This window comes from Cyanistes caeruleus, chromosome 2, assembly GCF_971803275.1.
Source record: "Cyanistes caeruleus chromosome 2, bCyaCae1.hap1.1, whole genome shotgun sequence".
Classification (NCBI taxonomy): Eukaryota; Metazoa; Chordata; class Aves; order Passeriformes; family Paridae; genus Cyanistes; species Cyanistes caeruleus.
The window spans coordinates 5,868,114-5,887,966 of record NC_141702.1 but is presented as its reverse complement, the minus strand read 5'-3'; the positions used below and the strand labels follow the sequence as shown (position 1 = coordinate 5,887,966).

Here is a 19,853-nt window from a genome sequence, read left to right as displayed (position 1 = left end):
AAAATAAATCAATAATAAAACAGAACAACACCACCACCAAAAAAACCCCAACAGAACAAAATAAATGTCTCGTCTCAAAATTATTTTGACACCAGAAATCTTCTCTCATGTTCAGACTTCTGCAGAATGTCCAGGCACTGGCAAGACTAGGATTTAAGCAACAAACTAAACAGTACAGTACTGTATTTATGAGGGAACAACATGACAGACTCTATTTAGGTTTTATACCAAAAGCTTAACCTTTTGCAGTCTGTGGGTTTGAGCTGCACTAACAAGAAGCAATTACTGCGGTGGATTATTTTTTTTTGCTCATGGTGTATGGCCCCAGGCTTCTCAGTGTGGCTTCTCTCAGAGCTGGCACACAATACTAGGGGTATATGCCAAAGCTGCTCTCACTTCTCCAAGGCAATGAATCAGAAAGGGCTGTGGTGTTCTAATCAGAACACTTTTTTTTCCTAGGCTGGGAGTCCATTGCTTTCTTAGAAACCAGGCAGACATAGCAATCCCTCCTGCTCTTTCTTCTGTTCCCCCATAGATAGCTCACTGGAGGCGTATATGCACACATTTTGGCTGAGCAGCATGATGGATGAGGAGTCTGGTGACATACAAAGTGCAATTTTCTTTATTTAGATGTCTGCACCTCTCCCGTAGAGAGGGGATTACAAGGATGGGCAGAGCAATCCTTCCTTTCATGCTGGTTGTTGGCTCCCAAGATGTCTCAACACAGAAAACAGCTCCAAGCAGAGATTTAGGGAAAGAATAAAGGCCAGAGTTGACAGAAGTTCAGATTCAACAAGTTATTAAGAGCTGCTAAGTGTGTCTGGGCTCCTCGCTTTCCCTTGCAGTCTCAGGGTTGACTGGGTGCCCTGAGATTTCATGATCTTCTGTCAACAATTAGCCAGAAAATTAAAACTCATAAGAGCGTAACAGCATGTCTTTACATGGCAGGGAAGTCTGCTTCCATGCCAAGAAACAGAACTGGGGATTCTGTGGGAACACTGCCATTTGGAGGCACCTGCCATAAAACTATTTATATGCACATGGATATGTGTGTGCACGTAGCTGGCTCTGTGCATGCGTGCAAGTGTGTGTAGGTGCACACATCTACCCCTAAGGTGGGCTCGTGGATGTGCTTGACACATTTGAGGCAAAACAAGGTATTTTCTTCTCCAAAGTTCACTTTTGTTCAGTGTTTGCAATGCCCTCAGATGATTTGTTCAACGTATGTTTAAAATCAATTCCCTTGTGTTTGGCTTCATTTTCTGGATTGATCATGACCACAAGGTCTGATCTAATATTCCATCACCTCACAGGGAAGTTTTCCATTGAAGATATTGCCTAAAGACTAAGGGGACTGGAATGTCAATAATGTGATTGTTGAATGGGTGCACATACGTAACACATCACAGCTCTCTCATTCAGTAGCAGCAGCATAGCTAAAAAAATAAATAGAGACTTGAATTGTTTTCATGGAGATAAAATCAGTTTGAACAGATGGAATATTCACTATAGTTCAGGTCTATCCTAAGACTTCTTTTCTAGGAAAATTAGTTTCTTTAATATGATATATGTGCTTTGTGCAGACTGCAGGCTAATAATTCACAAAAATATGTTACCAATAAGTCCTATCTCATTTTTTTAGTTTCCATGATTTCCTTGGAATTCTTCCATACTAATGATTACTTATTAAACAATTTTTGAAAATTATTCTGAACTCACTGGTCAGTCATGGCCAGGTTTTCAATGGGACTGTCCACATTTTACCCAGTTCAGTACATCTGTTTGCACACATTTGTACACTTTTTTCTACATCAAATATTCTGCCATGAAAATGTATCTTTAGGGGGTTTTTTTGGTAGTTTAGGGTTTTTCTGTTATGATTAGTAGCTTTGCTTAGCACAACAGTAAGTGTTGTAATGGCAGTGCACATGCTCCTGCAGCATTCACTTTTTTTACCCTGCCTGGTGCAGAGGAAATTCAATAAATCACAGATTTCTCCATGGCCAGTGAGCATCAAAGTCTAGTTTAGTTCAAACACCTATGGAAGAGACTGGATCCCAAAACCTGTTTTATTGCCTATTCAGACAGAAGCTTTTCCAGCTTCATTGAATCACAACCCCTTTTAGGAAAGTGTATGTTTTATTTTACTTGATTTTATGGCCCTAAAGATGAGCAGTTGCTATTTTGTGGAGCTGAACAGGCAATGGACCTACATTTATAGCTCATAGCTGACTACTTTCCTGATATCTTACAAAATAAGAGCTCTTGTAATTTAGCTGGGAAGACACTGCTCTACAGGGGGAAGAAATCAAGTACATGTTGATGCCTAAACCCAGATTATTTTGTACACAGCAGGCAGGGCCCAGCCAACTCCTCATCCAGAGGCTGCAAGGCAGCTGGCTGGGGAGAGCCCTGACCTGCTGGCTGACAGGTTTGGAGCTGTCTAAAGGCTGGAGAAGAGGAGGTCAAAGCCAAATTTGGAGGAGGCCAAGTGAGGAGGCACAGGACTCTGGACCCCTGGGAGTTTTCACTTATGGGAGCAGAAGGAAATGTGTTCATATGTGGTAGCTAAAGTAGGAAAGTAATTATGTTCCATGGACATTGCATGTAGACAGGAATGTATGGAAGATACCTTCAGGAGCTGCTGCAGGTTTATTGCCTTAAAAGTAGTTCTTTCATTTTTTATCCTAGATCAAGTTTTCTAACCATTCTCCCATCCACAGGTGGATTTCTCTGATGACCTGGCCAGGGATGCTCTTCCCTAAGAGATGTGTCAGAACTGGATGCTGTAATCAGCAGGGGACATACCAATACTGACAAGAGAAAGAGAGGCTTCAAGGTCTTGGGTTTGTCTTTTTTTTTTTTCCTCAACAGCATGACATGCACCCTCACTCAGCCTCTGATCCACTATAACACCTTTACACTTTTCAATAAAACTTTCAGTCCTCATCTTGTATTTATACAGCTGATTATTCATCCTCAGTCTGGAATTTTGCATGTGCTTCTCTTTGTTCTTTCAGACCATTTCTCCACTGTATTCAGTTCATCCTGATCCAAATCCATACCATACTGAAACTGCAAGATCAGGGCAGACCCCTCTGTAGGTTTTATCTACCTAAACAACAATTTTCATGGAGAAGGTAGAAGAATTACTGAGTTCAACAGCACTGAACAACGATTACAATTTCCTTAAAGAAATGCAGAGAGTTTAGCTGAAGACTGAGGGGATGTTGAAGGTGCAGAATAATTTAGAACTGTACATGCTGCTGGACTGACAAAGACTCCAAAAGAATTCACAGGAGCAAGATACCTCTGGGTATCTTCTATTGTTTCTCTCTTTACCCACTCACAGTGCCATTAAGTGACCAGATGGGTTCAGAACTTCATTTTGTGCCAAGATCTACTAGATTATAGCAGCTGAGCCTCCAGATTCTTCAATGTTGCAAATCTGCAGCCTTTCACCTGAACAATGTTAAGCTGGAAACTGAATTTCTTCATGCAAACCCACAGAGGTGGCACGTGTGACCTGGTCCTGGAGAGGATTTTTCTTATTTATGTGTCAGAAAGGATTAGGGAGGTCACTTTTTCTAATAAAGTGGAAAATTTTCACCTGCAATATTCTTCCTGGTTTGATCCTGGTTTGATTGGTATCATCCAATTAAAAAAAAAAAAAGAAAAAAAAGAACCAGGCTGGTAAAACTGATAGTGGGTGTATTTAAAGGGGGAATAAACAACCATGCATTTTGGAAGTGTAATGAAAACTTCAAGTAAATGCTTATGACTATGTTAGATGTGATACTGAGAAACTTTCTATGAAATCCTCAGAATCTCTAGAAACCTGTTGAATCCTTACAAGAAGTGACTAATGTAAAGTTATGAACATTAGTGTAAAGAGGGTCTTTTAATGGTAAAAAAAACCCCAGCTACAAGAAAATTTACTATAATATATTTAAACATGTATTTGTGTATTCCATAAACGGTTCATTGTAACATGCAAATTCCTTGGCTCTCAACACCGCTCTACACAGATGGTGAACTTTAGTCAGTTAAATAAGTGGAACACTTCAAACTTTTCCTTTTATCTTTCACCTTTCTCTGCTGTTTCCCTCCCATCTTTTCTGCCAGCTACTCCACAAAGAAGCCTGGGAATGACTGTAAGGCAGTCTCCTCAGATCGCTTAATATTCCTGCTATGAAGACAGCCTGAATTCAAAGGCCCATGTGAAAGACTGGGAAGATCTTAATTTCTCCCTTGGCACTTCTTTTATGTTGATAAATCACAGTTTGCTCTGCATGTTTCTGTTCAGAGGGAAGATCTGGACAGGCTGACAGCATTAACAGCCTTCCCCAGCAGTTGAAACCCCTTTCACCTCCTTTGGGGCATCACATACGTGAGCTGTACGAACCCTGCATCAAATTTTAAACTAGAACCATGCAACTTCAAATTTTAACACCATAATCATAGAATCACAGAATGTTTTGGGTCAAAAGGGATTTATTTATATAATTTATTTCCATCCCCTTGTCATGGACAGAGACCTTCCACTAGACCAGGTTGCTCCAAGCCCTCTTCAACCTGGTTTTCAACACTTCCAAGGATAGGGCATCTTCACAACTTCTCTGACAAACTTGTTCCAGTGCCTCTCCACCCTCAGCTGTGCCAAAACACCACAACCATTCTTCATTCTGCAAAGATTAGGTCTGTGGCTTCATAGATGATCAAGGCTGGAACTGGGGACACCACTGTGGACTAATTTAGTCAGCAGATATAAGGCCATGGCAGGTGATAAAACATTTAATATGGTGATGCATCTATCAGATTATCCAAACTATCCTGGCTAAATACTCCAATAAATTTTGTTCCACAAAACCATAATATTGCATTGGTTAAAATATATCTGTGACAATTTTATATCCTGTTGAAAAGTTTCTCAGATGAATATATCATTGCTTTCCTTGTAGTTGGTATTTATGAATAATCATTTCCATTGTTCTATTTCTACTTGTAATTTTTAGAGTTTCTATTTCCATTATCCCTTTCTCTGATTAAAGACCAATTGCATGCTGGGGCTTTCCACCTTAAGAACATTCTCACAGAATCTAGTTGCATCACTGCTCAGTTATCTTTCTGATAAACTCCGTGGAGTGAAGAATTTTGTCTAAGATTGAATTTTTCACTGAAAGTAATTTCTAGTAATTTGAGATTTGCCTTCCAATTTTTCAAAATTTCATTAAATATGAAGTTACAAGGAACTCATATAGGAATTATTCCAGAATTTTTTGATCTAATCCCATTTTAAAGATTAAAAAATATTTAACTTCACCTGTCAAACAAAGTTATCTTATTTTAAATAATAGTAACAGAAAGATAAATTTAGCTCTCTACTGTCAAGGGAAGTTTTAAATAGAAATAGCCATAAGCCATAAGCTGTGTTTAGATTTGAATGTAAACATTCAATGGCCTAAAATAATGGATGGAGAACTTGGAGTCATCTGATGGCTGGTCCACTTCCATTGAGGTTTCTGGAACTGCCATAGAACTGGAGGTGAAAGTCAATGAGATAAATATGACTAACTGCTGCTAGCCTGAGTGAGGCATCTGCCTGTTTCCTCTGTCCTGAGGAGACCTTTATATTAGCAAGAAATTTCTGTTTAGAGAAATAAATTTTTCTCATTGCCATTTTTTCTTCTTTTTTTTTTACAATAGCCTTGGGTATGTTTTCCTTTTTCTTTGGTAAATGGGTCCAACTCCCTTTCTTTTACTCCCCTGATTTCAATAGCCTGATTATTACCAGTTGTTTGGTATTTTAACATGTGTATTGTTTTATTTCATATACTTTTTTTGAGCATGGGTTTTGGACCCTGGGTTTTGGGCTGGGACTGACCAGCAGGAGGACAGGAAAGAAGTTCTGTTCTTTCATGATGAAAAGGTGAAATTTCCTAGTGCTATTGGTTTTGTTTAAAAAAATTATTCCTCCTTTGTGTGAAATTTATATCAAATTTAAAACCAAAGTCAAAAAGGAAAGATAGCAAACCAGGTTTTTTTATGATCTCCTTTGCAATATTGCAATTCTAAATGTTTTTTCTTCTTTCTCTACCTCATGTTAATCCCTCTGATGCTTAGTGCAGTGGAGGGCCCATAAGGTACACTGGTCCTTTCATTTACTTTGTTGCAAAGAAGTGCACTGTGAGCAAGGTGCTAACCCTAATTCCTGCCCTTTCTTTTCTATTGTCTTCAGTGGAATTAATATTTTCCAATCAGATACGGTATTTCCCTGCTTTTGGATCACTGTTTCAATCCATGAACAGGATAGGAACTCAGTGAAATGCTCCCCAGTTGAAAAGATGGTTGTTCCTGCTTCATTATGACAAAAATTCCTTAGCACCACATGCTGAAATTAGGCTAAATGTGACAAAGGCTGTAGAAGGAGACATGAGGTGTGGTTTATGCAACTACATAATGCCCAGGAATGTGACTTCCCACCAGTCTCTCTATCTCTTTGCTTTCAGGTTCCATCAGGACACAGCCTGAACAATTTCACCCCAGAGTTCCAATTTTAATTGTTCTTGGTTTTATTTTTCATTAGACTCGTCAAGGTTCTTGAGTGGTCTAAACTCCCCTCCAGTCACTCTCTCCTTATCTTGCCTGACAAGAGTAAATATTTTTTCTGTGCTCTGTACTGGCAAGATGATCAAATATTTTGATGACACTTCCAGAGAAATCCAGCTTGAAGGGCAATGAGTGGCATGGAAAAAGTTCTTATAAATATTCAGGGACACGGAATATTTACACAGGATCCTATGATGAAAAATACCTTGCCGAATTATGACAGGCAGAACAGCTCTACAAACAAGAAGTTAAAATGTGCTTTATAGGTCTTATGGAAGACAAGGTACATCTGACAGTAGTTGACAAGGTGGTGTTAGGTCGTAGGTTGGACTTGATGGCCTCAAAGGTCTTTTCCAACCTAGCTGATTCTGTGATCTTCAGGAAATGCTGTACCCTTTCTTAATATGTCTTCTGCTATTGCCAGAAAGATGCTCAGATGGCCCCTGGGTGATCCCCCTCCAGCAACCTTCTTGGTCAGCCTAAAGTCCAATCTAGCTGTAGAAAGCTGAGAGAAACTCAAAACTCATGGACAAACTGAGACATGATCCTATTCAAGGTGGATTTTCAAATGCCAGAAGTCAGCAAGGCCATGACAACTGCTGTGAAGCCACTCTGTGGCTAAACTGCTTTAGGGGATAATCTACTTTAGGTACTTTGAGAGATACTCTGGTGATCTGCCCCAGCATAACACCGTCACACTGACAGCCAGATTTTATAGACGGTGAGAGCAGCACACTGCCCTAAGGTTAGCAGAAGTACAAAATGCTCAGTTTTATTGATGCTGTGTTTCTTTTATTTTCTTTTCCAGCAGTGAATACTGTTTAAATTACAGTAGAAACCCCCACCAGTCCTGATAATAGGGGCAGGGGATAAACCTGGCTTATAGATCTGAGTAATACATACCCTTTACCCCAACACTGCACTCTATTAACTTAAGGCATGTCAGCCTCTTGGGTTTTAATTAATAAAGTTCCTGTTAAGGACATTTTTTTCATCACTTGCTCTATTCCAACACATTTCTTTCATTTGCAACCTGAACGTTCTGCCAAGCAGGCCGGCGGTGTCAGGAGGGGAGGGAGTGCCTGTCTAAACTACAGTCGTCTGTCTGTTCAACTTGGTTCAATTTAGTAGAATTTCACTTTGTCGAATGACAAGATGCTGTATTTTGACATTTGCCTATTTATGCTAAAGTAGAGGAATAATAAAATCAGTTTGGCATCTGGCTTGCTCTAACTGTAGCTGTTACTTAAGAATTATAATCCTTTTTTTTTGACTGATGTTTCTGTTTAGTTTCTTATTTGTTGTCTTTTGTTGTGTTTTGTTGTGTTGGACTCTTTACCCGTGAGCTTGTTGACTTTTGTTTTGGTTGGTGTTTGGTTGGTTTTGTTGTTAAATAAAAGCTTTCCTAACAAACTGGCATTCTCTTCCTCGAACACACCCTTCCTCAGCTGCACATCTAAAAAAAGGAGACAGCTTTGTTAAAGGGAAGGAATCTCTTGTGTATTTTTTTTTCCTTTAAAACTCATTGGAAAAAGTAAAATGCAACAGCCAAACAAAAAACTTCAAGCGTTTTAGAGCAACAAATGCTGATGCTGTGAGTAAGAGGCATCCTGTTTCTGAGGCAGAATCCCCTTGTGGCTTTGGTATGAAGCTGGGGTGGTGCTGGGCTGGCAGACCCTGGGACTGTATGCTTGAATGTTTTTGTGTTGGGCTCCTCACCACAATGCATGAGCACCTTCCAGGAACCCATCGAGTTTGTCCTCTTCTCTGTGTCACTCCTTCCCCAGCAGACATGGGTGTGCAATAGGGGATTTTGCTTTCCCAAGGAATATTTTCAAGTCCCATGTTAGAGGAGATACCACAGAAGTAGATATCTTGCATTTCACCAGAGTCTTGTGATGTTCATCAGTTCCTCTGGAAATTAATTCCACAGTTCAGACCAGGAAATAAGAAATCTTTCTCCTTACCCTTATTGCAGAAAATTCACTTGAGCCAGGACAGTTGTTTTTTTGGATAGGGAACCCTAAGAACACAAAACCCCCGCAAGTCACACCTGACAGGATGCACTAACAGCAATCATTTTCCTTCCTCAACAGACCAATATTTCTGGCAGAAAAATGACACAGCCTTTGATCTCAAGCAAGCTCTGGAACACTCTACATTGAGCCTCATCACAGCATTACAATCCCAACCCAGTTTGTAAGATGAACCACAGAGAACTTGTGTCAGAACATTTCTGTCATCCTCTGCACCTGAAAGTGGGAGGATTTTGAGAAGGAAAATCTAGTGACATTGGTCCCAGGCTTAACTCAAAGCAAAACCTGCCTGATAAATTAAGTTCCCACAGGGTAGAGCCCAGAAAGATGGGGTGTTGATGAGATATGCTGCTCTCTCCTTACATCTCTTACATGGACAACAGAGCATTGGCCTGAGCTCTGAGGCTCCAGTAGGCTCCTGCTCCTCAGTCTGAGGGTGCTGGCTTTAGTCTCAGCTGTCTCAGTGGGAACCAAACTTTGTCCTGTACAGACACAGAATGACTTTAAAGCATTTCTGTGATTCCATCCCTATGTTATTCACATCTAAGGTAGCCTTGGATGTTGACCTTTCCTCTGGCACTTTCTGAAGAATGAGTCTCTGTGTTGATGCACATCAAATAAAAAGCCAAAACAAACAAACAAACAAACAAACAAACAAAAAATAAAAAAAAAAAATCAAAAGCAAAGTAGAAAACCCACATTTAAACCCTATGATCAATAACATTCTTTATTTCTAAAAAAACCTGAAGCCATGTTTTCATGTTATCATTGTTATCAGTATATGAGTTCCACTGCAAACCTGGCTTTTAGGTGCCTTCTGAACAAAGTAGTTTGTCACAGTCCTAATTAATTACAGTCACCACAAATCCCTGTGCATGCCAGGATACCTTGCTGTCCCAGCTCTCATCACAAGCTTTTCTTTCAAGCTGAGCACTCAGATACAGCCCTGCCATGTGGAGGGAGAACAAGAAATGGTCTCCTGCTTGTTTTCATGCCAGCTGTGAGGAGATCCCACCCTCCATCCTCAGCTCTGCTCTGAATTCTCCCTCTGCAGCCAGGGACACCTCTGCCCCATGGATCAGTGTAAAATGTCTCAAGGTTCTTTTCCTCAGGGTTGGGATTAATGAGCAAGAGACGGAATTCTTTTTCGAACTCAGAGATGTTTATTATTTCTTATCTATGTTACATTCTCACAGACCATGAGTTCTTCAGTGCACTAAGCTAACAAACTAAAAGTGGAGTCCCATACTTCTCTCTACAAGGCCTTTTAAGTGTCAACTACCCAATTATGAAATGCCAACTAATTTATTTTTACTTTTAACCCAATAACCAAACACATGTGTTCCGCACTGCGGACTTTTCCACCTAATCACGTAATATTACTCAAACCTATGAAGAAGAAGGTGAAAAAGCAAGACAAGCCTACACCCTAAAACCTCCATCTTGCTACATATATATTACTATATCCCAAAACCTTAAACTCTGTATTTTCCACCATGTGTTATAACACACTTTTATTCAAACTACACATTTGCCTTCTTAGTTTTATCATTCAATTTTGGAACCCTTTTCCATGGCCTCAGGTCAAATACAGTGTTCTCCTGAGGCTCAGTGCCTGTCAGCACAGAAAGCCTGAAATTCTCTGTGCCCAGGGTTCCAATAGATCAGCGCTGAAGCCCTTAACAGGATGGTGGCTGCTTTGAACTGTAATAGGAGCTTATCATTTCTGAAATATACCACCTATTTTTATTGAGCCTAACATGTAAATCTCTTTAAATTTGTGGCTAGTTGTCATTTGTGTAGTTTGCCTTTTGTTAGATGCATTTTCCCCAAGAATTATGAGCATAAAGAAATTTTAAGCTCTGACTTCAGGCTCAGCTGTTTCAGGGATGTCAGACTGGAGAGCATCACCTGGGTAAGAGAACCTACTCCTCTGTGAGCAAAGATGTAGCAGATGCTTAAGCCTGGGAGATCCCCCACGAGCCTTTTCTCTGCACAAATCCAAATGTGATTGGCTACATTGCCCAACACAGACAAACAAACAAACAAAAAAGTCAAAAATTTGATCTATAGTGCAAGAAAGCAAAATAACTTTAGTACTGACATGATGAGATCAGAGCAGACTCAAGTGATCACCATTGATTTTGGTGCTTTCAATTGTAGGACACTGGCCAGGGGAAAATGCCCCAGGAATTCACCCAATGCACAAAATTGTTTCAAATCTGATATGGAGAATATTTTCCTGTCTGTGTAACTGATGAGTGGTTTAAACCTGAGTACAGGAGCAAAAAGAAATCAAGAGGGAAGCAGAACTGCCCCTGACCTCATGTCCCATGTCAGAGTGCCGCCAATCTGTGATGAATCTGAGTAAAATAGGGAAAAAATAAACACCAAAAATCAGCAGCCAAGTTGTTCATCAAAGGTGGGAAAAAAAATCTTCTTGGCCTCTCTAGGCCTCCAGTGGAAACCCTGAAGCATGGAATTAATTAAATACAAAGAAACATAATTAATTTAATTAAATGCAGTCCTTTTAGGAAAGGTTGCTCTGATTAATGCCTGCTCCTGCAAACATTTTTGAATATATTTAGCCCCATTCCCAAAGACATTTGCAGCATCTTGGTTAGAGCAGCTAAAAGCTCACAAATACTAGTGCAAGTGGATGCCTTGCACTTATAGTGTAAAAACAGACACAAGAAATAGGTTTTAAACAACACAGAGATCAAAACATCCTTTGGTTTAATGTCTGCTGGGGCCAGGAGGCAACATCACAGACTGACTCCCTGCATAATGCCAACCACAAAGCCTCACCATATGATTCTCACATTAGGTCCATCAGAATCTGATCCAGCCAGATCCTTTCACCCATTTCCATAACACAACGTTTGGTGGGGCTTTTTGGTACATTGATTTCACCCTCTGATAGCACTTGGCAGTGGCTGAGCTCAAATTCATTAAGTCAAACCATTTCCCAATTAAGTGGCAGACCTTATCATATCACTGGTCTTAATCAGTTCCCACACAACAAAACCCATTAAATAAAACATCCCAGCTGAAAGCTTTGGAAATGAGTCTCAGTCACCTCCAACAGAGTTTGGGAAACTAAGGCTCTGAGACTGACAGTTTGTTACCATTGTGTGGACATATAGTCCAGGATTTAGTAGATGTGCTTTATTTTCTAACCTTCAGAAATCTGGTGGAAATGTTCTTTATTTTTTCCCTGAGAGATATCTTAGATGTTTTCCTAAAGACTGTAACTCTTCCTTGGAGAGCTATGTTAAGTTTTATGGAAGACTGATTAGCTTTTCACTTGTTATGTGTATTTCAGATTTTAATACTCCTAGATTGTCTCCTCAACACAGCTGATGAGCATCATCTGCAGTTCTCCGAACTTACAGTCCTCTGCATCATCAATTACAGGGCCAGGAAAGTTGTCTCTGTGTCACATTTGTCTGTGAGTTGGGTTTTGTTATTTTAGCTGTTGCAAACAGTGAATATTACTGGAGAAGAATTCTTAGCATTTCCCCACTTCATCACACGTAACACTAAGAATACTTTGAATTCTTTCTTTCTTTGTTTCTTAGAATGGGATTAATAAAGGTTTAAGAATGAGCATTGTGATTCTGTAGAAATATTGATAGTTTTATCAAGGGTTTACTTCTGTGAGAGGCACTATGAATATGAGGAGATTTTTTATTTTTAACTCCAGTTTATGCTAATTCATCTTTCTTTTTATCATAGTCAAAAGTAAAGCAAAGTTAATGACCTCTACCTCCAGATAGGAAGCAGATGCAGGAGATCTTAGCTGTTCTTCCCAAGGCCTGTTATGAGTTTTGGCTCAAATGTCGACATGAGTCGACGTTTTACTTTTAGTGACAGGTTGGTTTAGTTTCCTATTTAGTATTGGTTGAAACATGGCAAATCCCCCTTAGAGACAAAATATTGCCTCCTTAACAGAAAATTGTTCTAAAAGCCTTAGTGACATTTTCCAAAGTATTTTGTGTGTTTTCTCCCCATTTCCTTGAAACTGCAGCGAGAAGGAATTTTATCATCAAAGTGAGCTGAACTGGCAAGGCATGAATGAGCACAAACCAAAGAGGCTCCTGGTCGTGCCTGTCTTTGATGAGATCCATACCCTGCACCTTCTCTCCATCTGCAGGGAGATCCCAGCTGTCATGGGAGTGTTTCTTCTGAGGATTTCAATTCCTCTCCAGACCCTAAAGATGTGACTAGAACTTGCCTGGATTCATACAGTTCATTGGGTCACTTTTATGATATCCTTCAAACTTTTCTCTTTTTTATTTGTGCCTGAGGGTTTTTTTGTTTCCTACTGGCCATGTGAGCAGCTGTTGTTGTAGGAGGACTAACACGTACACAGGTACTTAAACAGCAGGGCACTAACTCGAGCTAGGCAGATAAAACTCTTTGGTGAAAAAAAAAAGGCAATCAAACAGTCAGGAAACTTTCCAGAAAAATAGGAAAGTGCAGGTTCAAATCTTAATTGTGAAGTGGGCAGAGCATGGATTTCAGCACAGCTTTTGCACAGCTCAAGCCTAGAAAATGGATCACCCAAAAATCACTGTTGATCAGTCAAGTCCTTGACATAACCTCTGCCTGGCAGTGGGGAGCAGACTGACTCCCTTATTCAGCTTACACAGTGCTTGTCCCACCTGAACTAAGGTGGTACCAATTCCAGGTATCACCTCCAGGTACCAAACACCTAACAAAATGACAACAGGCTCTAGAAATGTCAGCTGGACCATTATAACCTACATTTATAGGATACTGTGTAATTACTACTAAGCCATGAGGAGATGTAGACTTCTGTCAGGTGGGCTCAGATGTGTGAATGCCACAATAACACAAACTAATCCCAGCTATAAGCTGAAGCAAATTCCCTCTGCCCACATTTCTCCCGAGCTACATTTCATTATCTGTTGACTCCCTGATGCCAAAGGCAATTTTTTGCATATCTGCCTCTGCTATCTTGTTTCACTTTCCCCTCCCTCCAAATGAGTACCAAATACTGAACCCTGCTGTTCTTAATTCAAGCATTCTTGGGGCTTCTTTCTGTTTCGTTTGTTCCAAAAGGACCTGGAAAATGGTGTAGAAGAATTATTTAATCAGTCAGCCTTTCCCATACATGTGACTGCAGGAAGGGGATTTTCTGGGCTGAGTCACCAAGGCCAACCTGAGCTGAGGATTCTCTATTAACATGGATGGGGAAGGAGATATGAGTGTGCCAAGTGTCCTTTCAGTCACTGCAGGGTGCTCCTGGAATAGACTCTGACATCATTTCACCTGCCCAAAGCCTTGAAGCTTCAATTCCTGAGATCAGAAACAGGCTTAAAAGAAAAGAGAAATCATTTTCCCTCTAGCTGTCAAAATCCCACATAAACTTTCAGGTTACAGGAAAAGCGTCCTGTCACTCTGCTGAATTTGATCAATTCTTATTCTTTTTCCAAAATTTCAAGCTTTAAGTGAATCCTTTTCCTGGATTTAAAAACAAAACAAGGTAGAAAGCAGGACACAGATGTGACATGGGACAATAATTTCACAGAATATTGCAAGGACCACGATGTACTGTTTCACATAGACACAGGAAATATCACATTTATGCCCAAATTTTGCCAACTGGATGGCAAGACCTTAATTTTGAAGTCCAGTGTCCAGTCTAATATGATCACAGCAAACAGCCAGAGTGGTGAACACAATTTATTTGCTTTTGCTAAAAATTCAGAGAGTTCTCTACACAGGGCAGCTGCTGTGAAACAAATTCAGGTGTGAGTTTACAGTACACACTCCATTTTGCCATCCTGTCCAGACACACTTCCCACAAAGCAGGTGTGGATCTGGTTGTTTTACTGCACTGGGCATTGGGAAGAGACTTCTAAATCCCCAAAGGCTTTGAACAGCCGTGATACTTGTGCATTCAAACTGCCTCAGGTTAGGCACCTCACTCTATTTATGCCAATAAAAACCTGTTCCAAAATCTCAGCTCTATCCCTCCCTGATCCAGCTCTTTTTGAAGACAATGGAAACATGGGATAAACTGAATACATAATATAGGGCTGCAGTAAAGACTGTACTGGGATTCAAAACTTGACATGCTTATTCTTTATGAATAAAAATCAGATTTGCCGTTGAATTGGCTGTGATGAAAATGCAAGAAAGCTTCTGAGAATATTTGGAAGCTTTCCCTCACTAACATATAGAAAGCAGATACTGATTCCTAAATAATTACTGAGACAAGAGGTACTTTTCAGCTGGAAAGCACAAAGCATCTGACTGCAAATATGATACATGGGAAAAATGACTCACATACAAAGGGGATGATTCAAAATGGAATTATTTACTCTTGAAAGTGTCTGTTTATGGGATGACTTGAATGAAATATTGAAACTAAGGATTATAATGCATTTGCACGAGGCAGGAGGTTCAGGGACAGATGTTCGAAGGAAGAGGGGAAAGTATTACATAGGGGAGGGAAAGTGTTGTATTACTGCTAGAAAATGGACTTGAAATCCAGAGAACAAACAATGACTCTGTTTGCTAAGGCCTTCCACTGTTAAGACTGTATGTAGCTGTCTTTTGGGTAAAGAGATTTTTTTTTTGGTCCATCTCAATTCCCTTCTCTACCAAGTCAGAAATATAATAATTCTCTGTTTTGAAGGGTCATTGTGAGGTTTAATCCATCTTTTTTTGTAAGCACATCCTGAATGCCTCAGATGACATCAGCATAAGAATTGAAGGAGGCATTGTTTTAGGCAAAGAATAAATAGCCAGGAAGGATTTTGGTTCAAAGGATCTTGAGGCAAATAGTATGAGCATCCTTAAGCAAAATTTAGATGACTTCACTCCTGATGATAAGGGAGTATTCAATTGTTCTTCTCTTGAGAGCAATCAATATGTTGGAGGAAGACAGGACTTTTTTATTAATCAGAAAACTGTGCTGGGTCAGTATTATAAATGAGAGTTAATTTTTATAGCATTTGCATTTAAAAAAAGAGAGGCTGCCTTTCTCTAGCTCAAAATGTTCAGTGTACTACAGAGATGACAAGACCAGCATCAAAATATTATCCAAAGCACCTGGCTCCTGATCCCCATCCTACACAACCTTGTGCCCAGTTTGAATACACATTTTCTCTATGACTTCCAGTGGAGAAAGCTTTCAAAGTTATCTTTTCCTTCTTACAGTTCATGGAGAAGGTATTTAATTCATGACAAGGGCTTTGCAAAAGGATAAGCCTTTAGAGGCAATACAGAAGCTGAAGACAATGGGTCTGAGATGTTATTTCTTATTTTAATTTACAGCATCTTTCATCTCTGGCCATGGTTGGATGTTATTTTCCTCCTTAGTCCTCCTTGTATCTGTTAAAGTATTAAACTAATCAAAATAGTAAATATTAACAAATCACAGGGGCTATCATATCTTAAAGACATACAGCACTATGGAGAAATTTCTTTGCATGATAAAATATTGCATGACTTGCAAAAACATTCCAAGTTCCTGCAGAGAATTCCTCTAGGTCCACTTCAGAGAGACAGTAGCATCCGTAGTGATTGCTGCCCCCTTCCTGGAAGTGTTCCAGACCAGGGTGGATGGGGCTTTGAGCAGCCTGGTCTGGTGGAAGGTGTTCCTGCCCATGGTAGGGGGTGGAACAAAGTCCTTCCAACCCAAACCATTCTGTGATTCCATGTCTCTCAGCTCCTAGCTGGGTTTTCAGTTGCACAGGTATTGACATACATAGGTATGTTCATCCTACCTCTATGATGTGTTGAATGTGTTGAATGTAATTCTCCTTCAATGTTTCCTAAATCATCTATAAAAGAGAAATAATCTGTCAGCATCAGGGAACCCCATCTAATTACCTACATACCTCACCCTTGTGGGCTTGAGAGTCAGGTGAGATGGTCTGGACCCACGTGCATTATTTTAATGAAATTCTCATAAAGCTGGATACGTTCTTATAGGGCTGATCCCATGACCAATAAAGTCAGTGGAAAATGCCTGCACTGACTTAAAAGCACAATTGCAAAGCCAGCAAAATCTACAGCCAACACCTAAGGCAAAACAGGGGGCATCAAAGTGGTGCTTATGAAAAACAGCAACTGAACACCTCTAAGGTCTAGGAAGCCACTATAGGTGAGGTTCATTTTGGGGTAGTACATTCTGCACGCTTTATTTCCTTTGAAATGTTGTTACAATGCTTTCTGCTCTGTCCCAAAGGATATAGGGGATTCCTGCAACATGCTGCAATAACAGCCAAAGAGGATTTTGGTTTATCCTTCTGCCTTGTGGTATGTATCCCAAAGATGAGGCTTTTCAATCCAAAGAAGTGTATGGAAAAATTTCTGCAAATGTGGGGAAAAAAAATCACCCTTATCTTTCTTTCTTGAGATGATGTGTCATAGTCTTTCCAGTTAAAGTGCTTTCACTAGCAATCTGCAAAGGAAAATATGAAATAGAATATTAAAAACTGGAAATTAGACATTTGCCTTTTTAGATGCATAATAAACCGTCAAACTTAATTAGTTTCAAAATACATATTAAGTATAATCTACCAGTACTGCATCCAAAATGAGAAGAAAGCAGGGAAAAGATCTGCAGAGCAATGTGTTTGGCATCCACCCTGCTCCTCAGAGTCACTCCTCATAACTGCCCAGGGCAGGACATCTCTTTCTGTTTGCACAGTAATCAGTCACTCAAATATGCAAGCAGTCCAGAAGAGGAGAGGAATTTCATTTGTGGCATGAGCTCCAGATGACAGGAGAAGGACAATATTCAGTTCATCCAAGGAACATTGTTAGATACCAACATTCAACTAAGGCATATCCACACACACACACACACACACACAATTATACAGTACTAAGGTCACATCCAAAACTGCATTGCCTTTTGCATTCTACACTTCTGCCAAGGTCTGCAAAAATCCTCTCTGTCATGGTTTTGTTTTGGTTTGTGGGTTGAATCTTCTTTGTACTTATTATATTGATTTTGCTGCTCCACCACAATGAAATTTTCAATTTCATTGAATATAAACAGTGTAATTCAAGACATGAACACTATTATCCAGGAGCTAAAGCTATTATTCTCAACTAGAATATTTAATGAAAAACCTGTCTTAGAGGGGAAGGAAATTCAGAAGTCCTTAGTATTCATATAAAATTGTTATTTAGGATAGTGGGGATTTTAAGAAATTATGATCATCTTCTTCTAACCCCCTCATGTTATTTTGTACCCTAGCTGATATCTCACTGACCCATATAATTTGGTCTATGAAACCTGCACAGAAGAAATTTTTGAAACAAAGATACTTAGAAGTATAATATAATAACTTAGAGGATAAGCAATTAAAAGTTAAGGAAGACCATTGTGGAAAAAGGAGTATTTTAATCAAGTCACATGTTAGGAGTAGAAATAAGGATACTCTTAGAGCTCTGCTCCATATTTACAGTGCTGTAGTTAACACATTGCAGCTTATTCCCCTCTCAAAATTGTAAAAGGATTGAAGGAGCCTTGAAAAGTCATCTAGTCTATTGTGGGAAACCAGCCTTAGGTAAGTGATAGCTGTATTAATCCCAACAAATGCTTGTTTTACCTGTTCTTGAACACCTCCTGTGCTGGAGATTCCACAGCCTTGCAAAACAATCCATCTCAGTACTTAATTACATTTATGTTTACATTTTTTCCCACAGGCTATCCTAAATCTTTCTTGTTGCAATTTAAACTTATTACTTCTTGTTCTACCTGCACTAGGACATGGGGATATTTTATTCCTTTCCTCTTTATTCTTAATTTCATATATGTGAAGAACAGTATCATATCTGCCTGCAATCTTCTCTAAAGAAAGTCTACATAATCCCAATTCCTTCCACTTACAGGTTGCATTTTCTAGCCTTTTTACTGTTCTTGTTGGACTTCTGTGTGTCTTCTACCAATGGACTACATCTCTCTGAAACTGAACAGAGTAATTCAATTTAAATTTAGCCAAACCAAGTAAAGCAGGAGTATATCACATTTTATTAATAAGATTCCCTACTGTCCTTGTCAAATAGCATCCATTTACCAGTCTTTGTTTTATTTTGTGAAAATTATTTTAATTCTACTCTGGTCCCTGAATATACTTTCAGAATTCACTTTTGGATGCCTGCATATTTATCAACCTTGTACTTAATGAGTTTTCTCTCTCCAATTAATTCATGAGGGGATTGAATATTACCACAGGAGACTACTGTTCTTGACATATTTCTTGGTAGAGAGTGTAGTATTGTCAGCCTTTAGTTTCTCAGCAATTTCTCCTCTCCCATTTACTATCCCTTTGACTTGATCCAAAGAACAGTGTTTAAAACAATATCAAAAGCTTATTAGAGGCAAGATAAAACATCTATGCTTCTCCCTTATCCAAAAGGCCTGCTGCTGTGCCAGAAAAGGTTTAATTTGTTTTGGCAGGATTTCTTCTAAAAAAATCCACGACAGCAATTTTTCTCTCGTGCTGTTTCACAGGCATTGCAATTCCCACTTACCAACTCTGGCCCACAGAGTTACCCAGCTTTAGGACATCATGGGAGACCTAAATACTTTGATTTGCAGAGGAAGGTCCTGAAGTGCAGTTTCCTGTCCCCACCTTACCCATGTGGGCTGTAGCAGTGTTGGCAGACTGGGAGCCTGTGTGCTTTCATTTTTTTGTCTGCAGATGATGATATGGTTGTTGTTTCAAGGTCAGCTGCAGCCCAACCTCTGAATCCCAAATGTGGGATTAAAAATAAAGGCATTTTTAGAGTTTATTTGCTGCTTTTCACCTAGACCTCAGTGATACAGGGTTGGAAGCAGCATCTGTGTTGTTGTAGCTGCAGCAGCTGACCTGAATTATGCATCTTGTTGGATGCTGTGAACAAGGTGGCTCCTGCCCCTGCTCCCACCCCAGGAGCACCAGCTGTGGGGTTTTCTGCACTGGCCTCTGCAGAGGCTGCAGTGGCTCAGCTGGAGAGGAGCCAGCCCAGATTTGAAAGTCGAGTGCTTTGTTAGGTCCCTAAGTGTGTGGGAAGTGCTGGGCTGCCCTCAGAGAGCCCCTTGCTGCTTTGGGATCAGAGCTGCTTCAGGTGCAACCATTCTGGAGTCCTGCTGTCTGTGAAAGGCCATGCTGACAAACTCACTTTGTAAAGCATATTCTAGCACTGGTTGCACCTTCTCTTTGGTGACAAAAG

At 39.9% G+C, this 19,853-nt stretch overlaps 1 long non-coding RNA gene across 2 annotated transcripts; it reads right to left on the bottom strand.

Moving 5' to 3' along the window:
* Positions 1–15,710: 15,710 nt before the first annotated feature.
* On the bottom strand, positions 15,711–19,492 carry LOC111927507 (uncharacterized). Of its 2 annotated transcripts, XR_015282492.1 has the most exons (4): positions 19,279–19,492; positions 18,529–18,607; positions 17,024–17,088; positions 15,711–16,465 (listed from the first exon to the last, which is right to left on the bottom strand). It is a non-coding gene; the product is annotated as an uncharacterized LOC111927507 (long non-coding RNA). The 2 variants fall into 2 exon arrangements; XR_002863590.2 differs by lacking the exon at positions 15,711–16,465 and having other exon boundaries at positions 16,472–17,088.
* Positions 19,493–19,853: the final 361 nt, after the last annotated feature.